Raw genomic sequence first — 19,184 nt, forward strand, 5'->3', positions numbered from 1 at the left:
GCAACCTGCTCTAAGGTGTCCCTGCTCTGGCAGGGGGGTTGGACTAGGTGATCTCCAGAGGTCCTTTCCAACCCTATTATTCTATGATTCTATGAAAGGAACCACCTTCTCTTCCCCTACTCTCAGCCAGTTATTCCGGCACTCAGATCAGTCCTTGTCTCATGTTTACTGCTCATCCCTGGTACTGGTTCACTGGTACTGCAGTCTAAAAACCTACTTAAAACTACAGTCTTCAGGAAAGAAGTAAGGAAGCGAGAAGGTTGAGTAAGTAAAGAGCTTGGTATAAAGACTATTCAACTATTTTTTTTTGGCGCTAGGAGCCACTGAGCCTTGGGTCACTCTGCTCCTGTTCAGTGAGGAATTATTTCTGGGTTTGTAGAAAACGCTAGGTTTGGGAAAATGAGACAACAAAACATGGAGCAGCTGCTTCTCTTTCACAAACAGTTTTTGCTCCAAATGCTGGAATTGTTTGCATTCCTCCCTAACAAAAAAGGATCAGTACATAACAACAAAGTCTTTCTGTGGTCTATTCATGCGATTGTGAAATATGCGTGAGGACTTCATGGTTTGGTATATTCTTTTGCAGGTGCTCAGTTTGTACAATCATACAGATTTGGTGATGGGAAATACAGCAACGAGATAGCTTATGAAACAAAGATAAGCAGATTCACAAGCTAAAATACCATACCTGATAAAGTCAGGCAAAGCAAATAGATACTACAAGAACACTGTAATGGCTGTTTTGGCTCGGGCAACTTTACAATATGCTTTCTCAGTAACTTACTTCTCATCCTCTGCTGTTAGAAGGAAATATGGCATTCCTCACTTGCATGGAGTAGTTTCTGTCAGGCTACTTAGTGAACTGTATTTTGGCCAATCCTAATCCTTTGGTAGTAAAGCAGTAAATACTTCCAAAAGATCTAAGCAATTCACTAATTCAAGATATCTTCCTCTAGACTTAAATTGTGCAATGATATCCTTGAAGGATCAATCCAATTCTTAGTTTGCCTCCATAGGTAGCGCACTTATGCTTGTATTATAACTCTAACCATATCCTTTAAGAGACTGCTCTACTGAGAGATGATCTTTGACATTATTTAGCAAAACAACCCTCACTGCAAATATAGGTCAGGAACATCTAATGGGAAGTCTGCCTATGGCAGCACAATATTTTGAGACATGAAAAATACCGTTTCTTATACCGAATGCAAAAAGACTACTAACAAAGAAAGCAAGATTCTTGTTTACATTTTCATAAATGATAATTAGGATGCTTTTACATGAAATGATAGACTTGAGTACAGTCTTTGAGAACACTTCTCTATTGTGCAGGTTCTCTTCCAGACCATAAAACAGGTAATAAATAGAAAATGTCATTTGAGACAGATATGATCTTGCTTCTTTACTTATCATGGCACACAATTTAAAACGGGTAGGAATAATGCAGATGAAATTTAGGGGGAAAAGTTACTCAAAAAAAATATTAAAATATACGGGAATATGAGCAAAATCAGAAACACAAATAGCTGCTCTAGCTCTATATTGCTCCTAGCAATACAGGACACAACTTGATACAGTTACATTTATAAATGCTTCAAATCTTACATGAAAAGGGAAGACTGATTGTAATGAACAATACATGAGTTTAGACAAATACTGCCCTTCAAAAGCATCAATTTAAGTTCAAAGAGATTATTTAAAAATTCACGTTTATCGTGCTACACCACAGCATCCCACCTATGGCTCCAAGGCTTGCCGTAACATCTGGCCTATTTCCTGAAAAACCTCGTGGCAGTGCTGAGAGAGGATAACTCTTGCTTCAGGGCATTATTTTGATGGCCCACACGCTCATTCTGCCCTTTATCCTGACACAAATCTGTTGTGTATATGTATAGGACCACATCCAGACCATATTCATCTGTTTTGCCCTTTGGTCACTCTACACCAGGCCACCTGGCTTACTCTCACCACAGCACAGGCATCTCTGCATTTGAACCACGCATACCCATTTACACTACAAGAAAATAAAGCCATCCTGTGAAATTTTACTACAACTATCTTGTTTTCATCACCTTAGCCAACAAACAATAAATTGCTTAACTGAGACCTTATTCAGAGCTTTACCAAGCTTTTCACGTATTTACTATGGAAAAAAATAAGTCAACTGTACACACAAAAAATAAGCTTCCTTTAAGAAATCCACTTAAAGTTCTTGGCAGTTATATGAAGATTGTTTTAATGACTGCACAGATTTATGTACTATAAAATTAGAACTATCTTGCTTACATTCACTGCATCTTGATGTTGACACTAAGTCCCAAGACAATAACTATGTAGCAAAACAATATTAACTGATATTAAAAAAAATATTAATAAAGATCATGCTTTGCTTGCAGCTATTCAGTTGATGTGGAAAACCAGGTTATAGCTGATGAGATGGAAAGAACGATCACCATAGCAACAATTTACCACTTAACAATGAAGGGGGAAGGGTGCATCATCTTTTCCTACTTGCACATGTAAACAGTATTCGTTCAAAATCTCCAAGTTCATCTATGTATTTTGTTCTTTCAGCAAGACGTGCAGTGAAAAAATTGTATTAATTAGTACTACAGCATTCATTCAGCACCACGTTAGTCCTATTGGCAATGATAAGAAATCCAGTACCAGTAAAAGAAAATAATGATGATTTTAATTAAAAATCTTCCTTAGTAGCATAAGGTATCATGGAAAATCTTGTCTTGTTGAGAAATAAAATATCCCAGTGAAATTGTAATGAATCAAAAATATAAATTGCTTGCTTTCAGCAATCTAATTCATGTATTAAAATAAAACCTAAATGATATTATTAACTTATTTTAAAATAAATATTTTGGTTAAAAGAAATCAAAGATTACATATGTACCGAAACAACATTATCTATTACTGCTCTGGCTAATTTAAAAGTATGATTTAAGTATGCTTTCCTAATCTTCTTTGGAGTTATTTGTCCTATGCCACAGAAAGGGTGTGTGTAATTAAAATACACTTTAACTGTTTTTCCTGTGTCTGCTCCCTGCCCGGCTGCCCCCTCCCCAGTGCACACAAGAACACCTCAACAACTGTAACTTGCATCACCTTAAAGTTTACTTCAGTCATCTTCAGTATTGTCACACTATTCAGATGCATTAAGATGAAAAGAGCACAGTAAGGAACTCACTGTTCAGCAGCTACTGAAGTAAATTGAATGACACTGGAGTCTTCATTAACTAGTTTAGGTACTCAGCCTTTGAAGCAGGCACTAAGCTCGCCCACCCACTCATTATTTTACCTGGGTACTTTCACCCCATCTCTCAGCACGTACACTTTATCCTCAAAGTGCCTTGGTAAAATAGGGAAATTTAAACTGCTCACAGTTTACACTACACGGTGGTCAGCAGCAAAGCATTATGAAGCTCAGCAATGATCTACTTAGATACGAGGAGTAAAAATCCTAATGCTTAGAAATAATGCTTAGGTCATCTCATAGTGAATGGGAGAGAGTCTGATGTACAGATTAGGTACCAGGCAGCACGTTTAAACACCAGGAAGCTTAAACTTGCCGAAAGGAAACGCTCAAGAGACCTATTTAAAATACATTCTCTCATCTGGACATAAATGCCTCAGTGATAACAAGTTTCAGGTCAGATTTTTTTTTTTTCAAGAATTTAAGCTCTAAATTCATGCATTTAAATACGGATGAGTATTTCCTACTTGCAGTATCCCACGTCCTTTGTGTCTCTGTTGGTAATTAGGACACTGAACTGGGAAGTGTGAGACCTGCATTGTGGGTGCCTTCTCCGAGTTTGAATCTGTGCTACCCACACACCAGGAGAACGGCTTAAGAGTTCTTTTGTGGAGATCAGATACCACCTTTTTGGCTGAAGGTGGGCCACTCTGCTGCCAGGTTTACAAAAATAGCTGGTCCAAAAAGAAAGGGAAAAAGAGAGGAATGTGACCTGAGTTTATATTCATGTACCTAATTTGGGGAAAAAACAAATGATCATTTATACTTTTTTTCCCAGCAAATTTTTACTGCACCACATACCACATGTAGGACATGTGACTAAACTATGAAAGTACCATTCCCAACACTGTGCTTAAAACATGGTGCCACAATAGAATGAACGACTTCAGGTAAATCCAAAACTGGCAAAAAAATCTTTTAACATTACCTACGATATGCAGGGAGTACAACTCGAAATTCAGCTACAAGTGAATGCAAATCTGTGCAGAGCTGGTTAGTTACTCTAGACACAGCTCAAAAGAGTCAGGAATGATACACCGAAGTACAGAAGAAATGGTAAAGCAGTTCTTAAAGCAATCTCCCTACAAGAAGGAGGTGCCAGACCAGTCTTGCTGATCAAAGTGCCTTAAGGAAAAAAGCAGTACTACTACAGAAACCTAAAGAGGATTTACACGTACAAAGGGTTTAATCACTTCCAAAAGCTAAACAAAATACTACAAAAAACCCACTACAGAAAAGAGACAATATAGAGCACTCATGAGTGTGAGTAGCAGGGCTGCAGCAATGCACCCCAGGGGGAAAGGGATCAATGGTGCTCACGCTGTCACACGAAAACTGCATGCAAATAAGTCATTATCTGTCACAGCACTCAGATATCCAGAACGCTACAGATATAGATATGGCTGCAGCATAACAGTTGAGATCTTCCAGAATAAACACAGCCACATTGGCTGTGCTTGAAGCCCGTTTTTCTTTCCAGGCAGGTAAGCATGGCGCCACACATGGCCGAAGGACACGCCAGGGCCTCAGCTACCCATGCAGCCCCTGTCCCTGCCCACCTGGCAACAACACGCTGCCTGCCCCTCTCTCCATACTTGGGAAGATGGAGAATGGTGAGACAGAGAAAAAGGCTTCGCCCACTCTCCTACTGCTGCTAAGTGACCGTCTCTGCCACAGAGCAATAGTGGCAGGGCGGGAACCGCATAACCAAGGTGCTTGGCAGTGGTGGTCCATGACCACCATGACTCTGCTGGATACACAGAGGTAGTCAGTGTGCGACACACACGCTCATCCAGTCTGATGTTTCCCGTCTGCATTATTTCCATCCAGTAAATCCCTACCCACTCTTGGCTGCGTTTGAGAACCCTTAGGAGTCAGGAGTGGGCTGCTGTCAGGAAGACAATCCACCCAGCCTACGCCCGAGCTCTCTTGTTCAAGGACACCGAGGAGCCAGCTGCAGACAAGCTGAATGGTCACCCCCACTCCCGAGTATATTCTTAACAACTTCTAGCTTTTGCATCGCCAAGATTTCGGCACATGATCTTACAGCGACAAAGGTAAAAACTTGAAAGTGAAATACAACCCTGAAAGAGAAATTCCTGCGGCAGATCTTCTTTCCCTCACCCCTTCTCACCCTGCATTTTCATGAAAGGACAAGATGCAAAAGAGGAGAAAGATTTAGAGGAACAGGTGCACATCTCAGTACCAATCTTACCAGGGTCTACAAATAAGCTAACAGAAATAGTGACAGAAACACAGAACGACAATGCAACGAATCTTTTGAAATGAACAAATTTAGGATAGCGTAAGCATCTCCCCAGTTCCCTTGGTTATTTAAAACCTCTACAATGGAGAGAACTGGCAGAAGAGCCAGCCACCACCCACCAAGGCTGGAAGGGACTACAACGGGCAGGTGAGGAAATAAGGCTCCACAAAGGAAACGTCACCCTCAGAAATGTTATCTTATAGAAAGGCACTGGATTAAACACGGAAAAGAAGTAATTAGAAACTGTTGCACTTGTGTGAAATGCCAGGACAGAGCAGCAAAACCCCCTACAATAATTTGTCATACACTCAGCAAAGCCCAGCAGCAACCAACACAGCTACAAGCATAATTACTAGATAGTGCTGCAGCTGTTTAAGTGCTAAAAAAAATTGCTCAGAAACACAAGGAAAGAATCAGAGCCGAGGAGCAGATTTTGACTTTAATGCTCCTGCTCACGAGAAACATCACTGTCTTTAATTGTGGCTTATTCGTCAGGGATGGAAGCAAAGAGGGAATGTACTGTATTCCCATACAATGAGGCAACAAAGGTGGCATTTGCAAGAGTTGCAGGAAGCAACTACGCTTCCTCGTTACCCAGGATGTGTCAAGTGCAGTTGCTGACATTGCACTGCCTCTGAAAGGTCTGTTAATAAATATTTGCTTAGTATATTGTAACTTGAGCATAGGAGAGAAAAAGCATCCCTCTGTATTAGCACACTATAGACAACCCTTACAAACTTCACATACTTTTCATAGCAAAGGAGAGAAGCATACTGCTCTTCCTCTTAGAAGGAATAAGTTCTTCATAGAGAATACCTCTACTGTAGACATTTAAAAGAACTATCCAAGTGTCTTAATCTTCCCTCACAGCCCTTACGAAAAATACCAGGAGGTTCCCCCCACAACATAAACTACTCCAAGGAAGCTACTTATTTATAGAAGTTTATGCTTTTTATCACAAAAGCAATGGGATTTCTTCCGATAAATTCAGCACTACCAGAAACAGAGAAAACATTTCAAATTAAGCCGGTTTATATGAGAAAATGAGGGCAAGTCACCACACACCTGGAGTAATTTCAGCTTCAGAAAAGTACAGATTTGCACAAAGAAAACAGTTCTTGGCCTGTTTATTACACAGGCCATACACGTAGGACCTGTCCCTCTCATTTACAAGAAGACACAGTTTACAATATATGCAGCAGAATATTCCATTTCCATGTCTCAGCCTTAGTTACACAAAGCAGCACTTCGGCACCTTCAAGGAATGCTTCTGTGCCCCAAAGCAGAATTTGTGTTTACAACCTGAAAACAGCATCCACCAAAAGCTTAAAAGTTTCATCAGAGACAATAATGTGCCTGAGCAGGTGGTAAAATGTATTGAAAGAGATTTTTTTGTGTCAAATTTCTTTTATTTGTTCTATGCAAAAAGATAAAGGATTATGAACTACAGCTTTGGAAGTAAAAATCTATTTTTTTAATAGATTTCAGTTTGAAAGCTTTCAAATTGGTTCATTTTAAGAAGATGAAGTCACACCTGCACATCACAGGCTCTGCTTCTGGAGTTCTAGGATGAATAGTAAACACTGGATCCTGATGAAGCAAATTATGAATGGATGAACTACCACATGTGCCGGACATTCATTAACATATAATGTGATCCAAAAAATAAATCCTAGCTAATGAACAATAATGTTAAAATCACCTAAGAAAAGTTTGAATTTAGAAGTCATTAGAAGCATGAACTGCATAAAAGTACGGAATAAACTTTAATGAGATGCTGAAAATACAGCCTCATCATAGCAAAGTTCGGTGTTTCACCTCAGCATAAAAATGTCTTCCCACGATTAATAACTGCCATTTTTTCTTGTTATTATGGGCATCATACTCTGCCAATAACATTCAAATTCAAATCTTCCCAGCAGAGGGACTGAAAGTTGTTTTTTTTTTTTTTTAAGATTAAATCATTCTTGGATATTTTCAGATACTTGTTTGGCTTTTTAGTCAAAACATTTATATTTAATTCTGAAGTGATTATTAAAAAGAAAAATATGATAGTGTGGGTGGGGTCAGGTAGATCACCTCATATGACTAAGCTTCCTTCTCAGAAGAATTTATTTTTCAGCTACTGTTCAATACAAAACTAGATTGAATACATCTCTAGGACACACTAAAGTTAAGCTCCTTCTCTATTAGTCTTTGATGCATGCCAAACACATGTGCCATAAAATGCATTGAAAGTTGACACAGGATAAAAATTTGTAACTAGGCACAGCCTCTAACCCAAGATAATGCTTTTCTGAAACTTCAGTGTAGACATGATTAACCAAACTTCTACAAAAGCTAATCATGCTGTCTCATTTAGCAATTAAAAAGACAGGTATTAAATGGGTTATTTTTTTAAAGTTCAAGTACTATTGATTAAGGTTTAGTTTCTATGATAGTATATAATTAATAATATATAATATAATACTATAACTTGCCAAACTTTTGCTATTATATATGAACAGATATTCACGTGGTACAAGGCATGTTTTGCAGAGCTCTTAACTGCTTCAAGCTTTTTTTTTTTCTTAAAGTGAGAGCCTTCATTACAGAGCCAGTAAATTTGTGCAGTGTTAGAACATGATAAAATATAAAGACTACAATATCTTTAAAAAAACCCAAAAATGTGAAAATGTAAGTCTGCATAATTAATATGGTTATAACAATTTAAATATTTGCAAAATGTATTTTCTGAAATTAAAAAGATAAAATCCATTAATAAAATTCCTCAAAATAAAGCATCCCTGAATGACTAAAGAATTTTAATGGCTTTACCATACTTTTCTGCATAGTCACTGTGCTTAAATTCAGGGATATACAGCTTCTGTATCTCTATGGATACATCCTATTGCTTTCTATGCAGCTCATGCAGGTGTATGATAATGCGTCCAGCTCAATACTGGGAGTTTGCAGACACATTCTAGAAAACTAACAGAGTATTTTGGTGACACCAGAAAAGTGTCAAAAAGGCAGCCTGAAAGTGTCCTTATTTGCTCTGTAAAAGTGGTCTTTATTTTGGAGGGGCATTAGATACAAAGCCGTGTTCAAAAGCTATTACACACATGGTAAACAGTCCATTACACTGTGCATCCACTGCGAACCCTTCGCACGTGCTCTACTGGCAAGCATCCCAATCAACTGCTTATTCTTTCACTACCATCGTCAGACATGGATTCAGAGGACAGAAAGACATCTCTGTTAAATATATTGCATACAACAATGCTACTGAATTGTGAATTCACATTAGGACATTTAAGCCAGGCTACTGAATCGAAGAAGATGGATCTCTCAACTAAAATCGCAGGGTTTGCTTTTTTAAGCACTGCATTGGGTATGATGAAAAGGCACTTTGAAAACAACCAACTTCGAGAAGGAATGATAAGAACTTAATGTCTGATGTTTTTCAGAAATCCCTTAAAAAAAGGCCATAGATTCATTCTCAGTATCGAAAAATATTTGCAGGTCACCAGTTTGACTGTTTTGGGCCATTCTGTAGCAGGCCAGGTTCCATCAGATCTTAAAGATTATCTGTTGACCTAATAACTTTATTCATAAAATCTTCAAATCCCAAACTCTTGCACAACACAGGGACAAAATTTGACAACCAAACACAGTTTAACAGGAAAACTGATACTGAAGCAATGTTAAGGGTATTTTACTCAGGATTTTTTTAAAAGCACCTACAAACATGCAAGGTGTAATACTATTCCCAGAAAGGCCACTGGGAGTTTAGCTACTCATTTAAGCAGTATCAGTCCCTCAGAGCGAGGAAGGCAAAATCAGTCAGGACCTGTTTTCATAATGTTATGGATACTTTTTACAAGCATTTTTAGTGCACAGCAGTACCACAAGGGCACCCATATGCATTGTTTCCTATTTTTTATTTATATTATCAAACAATATGCACTCACTCTAGACTATTTGGTGGGAGAAGAAGTGGAAGGGACAGTACACTTCTTCCCTAAACTCTGAAAGCTGACAACTCCACATACCCTTTTACATAAAGACAAATATAAATACATTTGCCTTTTTAAGGGTTTCAGCTCACTTGTATGACTTCTTCTGGCATAAACTAACTGAAAAGGTGGAGGGCCAAGTTTTGAGCACAATCAGCAACCGAGCAGACAATAAACATACATCTGTGTGCAGCGTAGAAGCCGATGATAGCACAGAAAAGATGGGCTACTGTATCAGCTGTTGGTGGACTATATTCCTGTCAAACACTGATAAGCTCTACTCATGCATTGCCTTATTTAGTCAGACTTCTCTGCTGACACACCAATGCACGGTAACAAGTGCGTATGATGTTTCCAATACAGAGCGGCTTCAACTCCTTCTTTTACTAAAAGCATAACAAATATTAAATGGCTCAGTGTCATTTTCTACGGCAGACTGAAAAAGTCTTATTTGCTCATTTAAAAACACACTGCCAGTAATGAAACTGCATTCTTAATAGTACTTAACATGGAAACACAATGTAGATTGAAAAAAAAGGTCATTAAAAATTGCAGACTTTTTCATAATGGAGATATTTACTCTTTATTTTGAAGACTAAGGAATTTACTGGAACATATGAGAAGATGTTCAATGAGCCTGTAGTTTGGGAATTACTGTTTTAAGAATACACGTAAGTTAGCAGTTTAGCTCTCTACAAGTAATTCAACCTGAAAATAAAACTTTTCATGCACTTTTTACCTACATATATACCTGCATAGTACTACTATACTAGTCAGGACAATTCTTGTGCCAAATACCTTTAGCTACATTTATTCTATGGTACGACACATATGAGAAAAGAACATTTTTACTAACGCTCAAAAACATCTTCAGAACCACTGCACTGGCCTCACACTCTCATAACTAGTAGTTTTGTCTTGTTTCTTTAAAGATACTTAATAATAGGCTGCTTTACTGAAGTCATTTCAGGAAATCATTGTTGCTTTCATTAATGATACTAGTGTCCATTAACTCATATATTGCAAATATATTTACAACTAAACTGCTACTATCAAAATAAATTATCAGAGTACATACTGTTAAAGTGTGTAGCTCTGAAGTTTTGTCATCATGTTTCAGTTACTCGCTAAGTTGTAAAATCAGGTAATCCGTGATGGGTCTCTTAAGTCATTAGCATGAATTAACAAGATTGTGCTGTATATTATTTCACAGCTACTGCCAAAAGGTCAGCTCTTGAACACAGGAGATGCACTGAATGTCACATATTTAGTTTCCTTTGGAACTATGATAATATATTCTATTAAAACTCACTCTGTATTGCACAATGCCATTAATCATGTTAGCTAAAGCACTCAGTTCATATCCTACTTTTTTTAGTAGACGCTATATGGCCTTCACTGCCCCAGATGTACACGAGTGTTCATCAGATTTTATCCTTAGAGCAGACCAGCCTGATTAGGCAGTACTTTCTCTTCAACATGCGGAGAGTCTGCGCACAAGCTTGATTGAAGAATATAGACAACATACAATGAAACACTGACCAAGTCTGCTCCAGAGCTGGAAGCTGTGTAGTTGTATCAGCACAGACCTGGGCCTGAGCCAGTTAGCTCAGCTGGTGAGAGCCCGGGGAAGCAAGGCTGGTTTTCCACAATACAGTGAAAGTGCGATAGGGTCACAGCCTTGAACAGAATCTGAGCTTCTACGCTCACCGCATACCCCTGCTCTCTATCACACAAACCTAACAGCGTACTCATGGCCAGGTCACATATCTCTAACATGGAGCCTCACCATAACTAATTTGCTGAAAGGTTACACTGAAGTTTGTGGCATACTTGGGAAGTAAACTCACATAACCAAGTTCTGCTGTGTACAACATCCATTGGACTAACATCCAGCCTGTGGCCCGACAGCATACGCAGCTCACTAGGCCAATTCACCAAACCCAGGGCTGGCTCCCGGCTGGACAAATACCCTGGGAAGAGTAGCACACAGGCAGATTGCTGATAGAATTATTCTGGAAGTAGTAGCAGCCCACTCCTGATCACCATCTTTCCCAGAGCTGCTGCCTCTATCACAAGGCTGTCCGGCTGCCCCAACCAGAATTTCACAGCACATTCCATGCCCGCTTCTAAAGATCCTTTGGGGAAAAGCACAGCTGGGAGCCAGCTGTCTGAATGGCTCCAGCACCCTCTTTTCCTTGGAAGCCACTGTTGTATTGCACGTGCAAAAAGCCACCTAGCATTCCCTGCCACTCGGTAAGTGGTACGTGCACCTAGCCAGGGAAGTTTGGCACTGTGATCTAGATGACCTTCCAGAAACACATGCCGAACAAGCAAAGCTGAGGAAAACAAATTATGCTTGATAAGATGCTTTTATCTGGTTAACTACTACACTGAACATCTTTACAATACAAAATCAGCTGCACCGCAAAAAGAAGTAAGAAGCAGCAACCTGTATAATCAGCTATTTCCATTGCAAACCCATGTAATCTATTAATAATTTTTCTCACATATATGTAAATCCAGAAACCAGATTCTCAAGTACAGCAATCATAGAATGGTTTAGGTTGGAAAGGACCTTGAAGATCATCGAGTTCCAACCCCCTGCCATAGACAGGGACACCTCCCACTAGACCAGGTTGCCCAGGGCCACATCCAACCTGGCCTTGAACACCTCCAGGGATGGGGCCTCAACAGCCTCTCTGGGCAACCTGTTCCAGTGCCTCACCACCCTCAAAGTGAAAAACTTCTTCCTAATGTTCAATCTGAACTTGCCCTCTTCCTCTTAAAGCCATTCCCCCTCGTCCTGTCACTACATGCCCTAGTAAAAAGTCCTTCCCCAGCTCTCCTGTAGGCCCCCTTTAGGTACTGGAAGGCTGCAATAAGATCTCAATAAAACACAAAACTGTATCCTCAGTTAAGATTTTCAAAGCAACCCCCCTGCCTCAATTTCCAGAAATATCGATATCCTGAGCAACTGAGCTGACCTGTCTTTCTAGAATAAATTCTATCTGTCACTGTTACTCATATTGAGCTTACCATACTCAAATCTCAGAGTTTTTTGGGACAGCGTGTAGAATGGCATAGCATTCAGCATGAGTAACGGCAGACAGAATGTGACATATGGATTCATTACAGAAGCTTCATTGTTTCTAAAGGGATAGGACTAAAAGGTTCTTTTAGTTTCTTTGAGGTTCATAAAATAAGCCCGGAATTTTAGTTTTCCTGGGAATCATGAAGATAGGACACCTAAGACAGCATACTGAGAACCTAAAGGTTTCCTTCAGTGGTAGCTGGGCCGTTTCTGTACTTATGGTCCAGCTGGGAACTTCTAGCGTCTTGGCTTTGGCCTGTTAATTACCCGCGACTCCCACAAAACATGCAACTGAGAAAGAACATTGTTCCATCAGTGATGTCCTGCTATCACTGAAAACAGTGGGAGTTTTGCTGTTGATGTCAGCATGGCCAACATTTAGTGTTTCACTGATGGATTATGTGAAGAATAAACTAAAAACCTGCCAGGTTCAGCTCACACTTTTATTCTCCAAAGCTACAGGGTAAATGGACTATAACCCATTTATCTGTTCTTCAGTTAAAACTTTAGAAAGTGATGTTTTGTCTGCTCCTAAAAAGAGTAACTTCACAGGAAGTATTTTAATAGTAAGGTGAACTTTTTAAAACTTCTTGACCAGATTTTGTCCCCTTCATTTGCTGAGCAGCAAGCTGTATGCTCCTTTCCAGCTTCTCTTCACCTCAGAATTAGCCTAGTAGCAGCAACGATGAGTTGCTGATCAGAGCATGTAAAGTCATCTCATTCCTTCAGAATGAAAGGTACAATAAAAAGCAGCAAAACAAACACCTTCTATTGCTACCATAGTTTCATTATCATTTTTTGCATAATTGACCTCTAGGATTAATAAAGGTGTCCTTCAGGACTTTATGGTGTCCTTCAGGGTCACGAAAGGGCAGGTTATTTCAAATTATAACATGGAAGCATTTGAGTCTTTTCATATTAAAATTCCACAAAATTCTCTCCACTCTTACAGTATTTTTTAGATCAATTTAATAAGAAAAGAATTTTCTCATATCAATAATATTAATACACTCCTATACATGACAAGGATCTCCCATTTCCTGCTTTCACTTAGAAATACCAGAATCTGAATCATGCCAATCTTTCCTTGTTCTTGCTATTGAAGAACATAGGTCTTCCACTTTAAAATGCCTGTGCTTGAACTCACTGCTTTATTCACTAGGTTCAACATAATCCTCTTAACTAAGTCTTTTAAACAAAAAAAATTATAAAAAACTATGACTATTTCCTTTGGGCATAAATGTTAAGTAATATTTCAGCAGCAGAAAGGCAGAATGGACAGTCATAATGCCTTGATACCATTCTCGGTAGTGGTTAGCAGCAATTGCACACACCCCAACATCCACAGGCAGAGACTAGTTATTTCCTTTTGAGGAGACACTAAAGACTTGAAGACTAGAAGCCTGGGATTTCTTTCCTTGTAATTTACAAGGAAAAGAGAGAGAGAAAAAACCCCTTGTTTATTCTTACCAGTACAGTGCTTTTGAAGACTGTATTCTTGGATTTAAACAAAACAACAGAGTCCTAAAAAAACCCCACAGGAAATCATCTCCTCATTGGTCCTGTTATTATTAGTGCGTATATTTTGCTAACACTTGCAAGATGACAAGTAGACTAGGTTCCATCATTTCAATCATTTAAAACATATATGATGAACAGGCCCTAGAGCCCATACAACTTAAAAGATGAGATGGAAGGTGCGGAGATAAATATTCCAGACAGAACGGAGCGAGAGGAAATAGAAGAGCAATAGTATGTTGTTCAATCAGAAACAAATAGTAGCAACTCCAGCTCTCTAGTTGTACTCCTCAAGACACGACTCCGAGATGAGTCTCAGATGAACTCTGAGGAGGTTCTGAAAAAGGCATAGACTTCTCCCACTCACTTGCAAAGAATGTCACGGGCGAAAGCACAAAAAAGCTTGCCGAGGAAAGTTTGAACCCTTTGTACACATACTCCTCCAGAAGCAGCACATGAACAATGCTAGCTTTAAGATGATGCTGTATACTATGATAACTGCATTTTTTTGGCACTGAATAAAGGGAAAAAGTCCTAGTATTGTGCCCCTGTCTACAGGCATTGTTTCTGAGCAACACTGAACAAGTTAATGGGATATATGAAAGTATTTCAACAAAAAGTGCCCAATTACCTTGCAGGATGTTCTCATGCCCTTTAGCCAGCTGATAATATGTAGAGTCTTTTCCCTTGCATGCAAAGGGATTGCTCTGATGGCATCATTTCCTTTTTTCATGCATTCATTTTTTTTTCTTTTTCATTACAGCTACACAATAGAAAAACAAACAGCAGGAAAGGATGTAACTGCAGACTAAGGTGACACTGTGTTGACCTTAGGATACAAGTGGACTTGTCACATTCACAAAGAACAAAATCTTGCAGCCCTATCGCAGGCAATTCAACCACAGGCAACAGTTCCGTTGCAATACTCGAGCTTTTTGCCACAGAGAAATTTAAAAAAGCCAGCAATCTACAAAGTCACCTCATCACAAACATTTTTGATGAGCATTTCAGTCAACTATCTATGCATTTAAATCGAGCCTCTTTTTCTCCTCCGTTCACCAATGCAAAGAGAATTCTTTGAGTTATAGCATCAACTTACTACTAGTCCTATTTACGGAGTCAAGTAGTGGAATAGTGTACTGAGAGATAAATCATTTGAGATCTTTAAGATAAATTTAGAGAAAAATCTTGAAATGACAAAGATTTAATTAATCTGAGGGAGACAAACAATTTTACTCTTGTTCTCGCCTTACAGAGGTCTCTGGAATAGATTAACTCTAGAAAATCCTTTATTTCAAATGATACAGGAACTGCAGAAAAAAGCTCTACAGCTGGTCATTGTGACCAATTCTTCCCTTGCATAAGTAAAGAGCTTTCTAGAAAAATGAGTCATCTTATTTGAGAGTACCATGGCCCTCAGCAGTGGATCTGATCTAAATTACTATTCGTTAAAAAATACCCCTCTGCCAAAACAAACCACAAACCCAAAGAAAACATCAGAAATACCACCCCTGGGTGACCAAAAAAAAGAAGGAATATATCGTATAAAGGCAGCAGCATTTTCAAATTTTGAAGTGACAATAGTTATCAGAAGCTTTCAGTAAATCCTACTTTTTAACATTTTGAATGAAAAATGATATTAAAAAAATATATATTTGAAATTCTGAAAGAAGATCTGATGTAAACCAAAACCTGTTTTCACTTGATGTGCTGTAAAATGCAGATTTCTAAAATGCACCACAGCATGAGACCAGCAGCCAACAGAAATCGGATGGTTATATAATTTGGTGGTTAAGCAAAGATATTTTTAGTGCTTTGCTAATCCATCTAATGCATTTCTTTCCAAGAGAAGAAAATGCATTACGCTGATAGCAATAACAGGGTCAAAACACAGGGATATTGACAAGGAATTTACATTTTCTAGAAAATAAAAAAGTATCTCAAATTATTTTTAACGGTATCCGTTCCTAAGCAAGACTTATCAGTGATTGGGAATGGATGACACTTATACCTAAATAATTGAACAGAAGAGCTAAAACAAAGAAGGAAAACTCACAAAAATGCTTCAAGCAGCAATTTCGTAATGCAAAACAACCTGATAACACGTCAAGATAATCAAACAAATAGAAAATTTAGTGTCTAGGCAATTTCTGAATGGCTTACGAAGTTTATGCTACATGGAAATGCTGCAGCAACTTGTCCTTTTTCTGAAAAAAATAGTACTTTTTGGAGAACAGACAGTAAAGCAACCATAAAGAGATACTAATATAATTTTATAATAGCTCAAAAATTCAGGACTTCCATTGTTTTTCTCGCAGCTCCTTTTACTACACTGTTGCTGCAGTAATGTTTAATGCTTAATATAATAAGTAATAAATTCTTGATATCATATTTAAAGTCTTTCACAAAAAAAAAATATGACTATGAAACTAGGAAAAGGTGGGTTTACAATGCTTGCTATTAGGAATATTAACAGAATCTTGCTTTCATTTCCCCTTATATTCTGCTTCATATTCATCTTGGAAGGAAAACATATTTAAACAGCAAGCATGGGAAGAGGAGGGGCAAAGCACATCAAACAATTTTCTAAACAGTAAATATCCTTGAAAAAAATAACCTGAGTTAAACCCCTCTTTACTGTAATCTGAAACAAAATACAGAGGACTTAACTGTTAAAATTTCTTATTTAATCTGCTTTAAAGTTTTGTTTATTAATAGATGGAAATGTCAAAGTTGCATACAAAATGCTTGTCTCCTCAGCTGACTTGCACCTCAGCAAGTTCAATTCCCATCTCCCTTGAAACTTCTACTTGCAAAATGAGACAATTCAGTGTCAAAAAAGAACAGGAAAAATCAGAACATCTTGGAGACGGGAGTTAATTTTACTAAGGAAAAGACAATAAATGGGTTCAGAGTCAGACAGATGATATCAAATGGTTTTAAGTGTAACAGTGAGAGTGTAAAAGCAGATAATCCAAGAGGAAACCGTCACCATAATTCTGCAAAGTGAATTTCTGTGCACAGAACTATTTTCTTGACCGGATTAAGCAGTGCTAGGTTATACATCCACTCGAATATGCATTTTTATGTACCAGCAAATTCAAGGCAAATTCATTCTCTTTTTCAGAGAAAAATATCCTTTTAAGTATCAAATAGATACACTGAAAGCAGAACAGAATTCCTTAAATTGTTGGGGACCTTGAACAAGCAAGCAAGGCTTCTGAAGATAGTTTAAGCTGACTTTTCTCTGACTGGCCTATGGAGACTCAGTCAGGGTGTTCTCTGAACTGTCAACAAAAAATGCCTGCATTATTACAAACAGCTGATTAAATATGTTGTGAAATAGCAAATAAATGGAAGCCAGCTCACAGGTTTTGCCAGACCAATGCTCGTACGACACCTACTCAAATACCAGGGTGCAATTCAACATTTCAGAGGACTTTTTTTTTATACTGGTCCAAAATTTAATACTTTTATATCAAAATTACTCCTGTCTGGCTTTATCATTGCTGGAAACAGCAAAAAACTAGGTGTACAACAAAGTGTCAGAGATTTCTAGATTGGACTAGATGATCTCTAGAGGTCCCTTCCAACTCTGAAAACTCCATGATTTCTGATAGGTAGGCTATCTGCATATTATACAGACCTCAAGACAACTTTTATAGCTTTTTAATCATCGTAAGTGCAAAGAGCAGTTGAATTCAAATGAAATATCCATTACATATCAAAGTCAGAACTTACGAGCGAACTGTTAAAAGTCATTTAGAGCATATTCTGATCAACTAAAATTTAAAGAAAACACCAAATCAAATTTAGTACAGTCTCCTTGGTGAACTTACTCAGAACCACAATTTTCACTAATTGCTCTCTGCATTCACTGTCCACAGACCCAGCAAAGCCAAAAGCTAAATGCTATCCACTTTTCTAATCCTTCTGCTAACAAAGGTTCATCCCAGAGCTCCACTAAGCAGTTTTTTTCCATCAGAAATGCACTGCATCTGTGCATATCACAGCTACAGACTTTGACGTCAAAATGCTCAGTGTCTTTTCTTCATAACAAGTAGTAGTAGTACAGCAAATTATATTTTTGATAAAGTTCAATTATGAACAAGTAATATGACTAGATTTTTTGCAGGTGATCTGAATTTTTAGCATACAAAATATACCCCAATTTTCATGTGTCCCATTTCAGTCTTTAAACAAAACCTATTTCTGAAACAGGTCTAACCTCTGCATTAGAAAAAGCCCAGACTCTTCACCGATATGCCATATCATAACAACATCCAGTTGTGTTGATGTTGTTAACATCAACATGTTAACATCCAGTTAACAAACATCCAGTGTGATTTTTTTCTGATAATATATTATCAATTGACAATATAAAACAATCAATATTCCTACTTTTACATTGCACCATTAAGAAAATCTGAATGCCTGGCAATATTAGACCTCCCCAAACGAATTAGTTTTACACAAGGAATCTAGCCACCATGAGAAGAAAGGGAAAGCCTCTTCACCAGAAACTATCAACTATTACTTCAATAGATCTGTACAAATTAAACATTTTTGAATATCAGAAAAGGTCACCAGCTTATCTATTCTGTTGATATGTACAGAACTGACAAATGTCATTCCCACCTTTGTTACTAATCTGTAATTTCCAGAAACATACTGTTCTCTGAAGCACAAGACAATCCTATGAATAGTAATACATTTATGAACATTACAGAATGTGCGTAATTACTGGATTTTTAGTAAAACTGAAATTAAGCCCTTGATGAAGATATGTTAAGGTAAAAGCAGGACTCCAAAGACACAAGAAACAGACTCCTAAACGCTTAAGATGGTTCACACCACTGCATCTGCACAAAGCATTCTGACAATTGGCATCTGTTGACTCACACTTTAAACTTTTGGTTTCCTTATTATTCCTGAAATAGATTTTGTATCTTACTGTTTGGCAACATGTTCTTGGCCTTCAAGATATTCCCAAGATGCTTATACAATTGACATCATAAATTTCTGTAAGTGACAGAACTTAAA

General features: G+C 38.0%; 1 protein-coding gene across 3 annotated transcripts in view; it reads right to left on the reverse strand.

The window, feature by feature from the left end:
• The window catches only part of JPH1 (junctophilin 1), an 88,020-nt gene that overhangs the window by 52,425 nt on the left and 16,411 nt on the right, over window positions 1–19,184 (reverse strand). The window lies entirely within an intron of this gene.

Source organism: Vanellus vanellus (assembly GCF_965231255.1).
Source record: "Vanellus vanellus genome assembly, chromosome: 2".
Classification (NCBI taxonomy): domain Eukaryota; kingdom Metazoa; phylum Chordata; class Aves; order Charadriiformes; family Charadriidae; genus Vanellus; species Vanellus vanellus.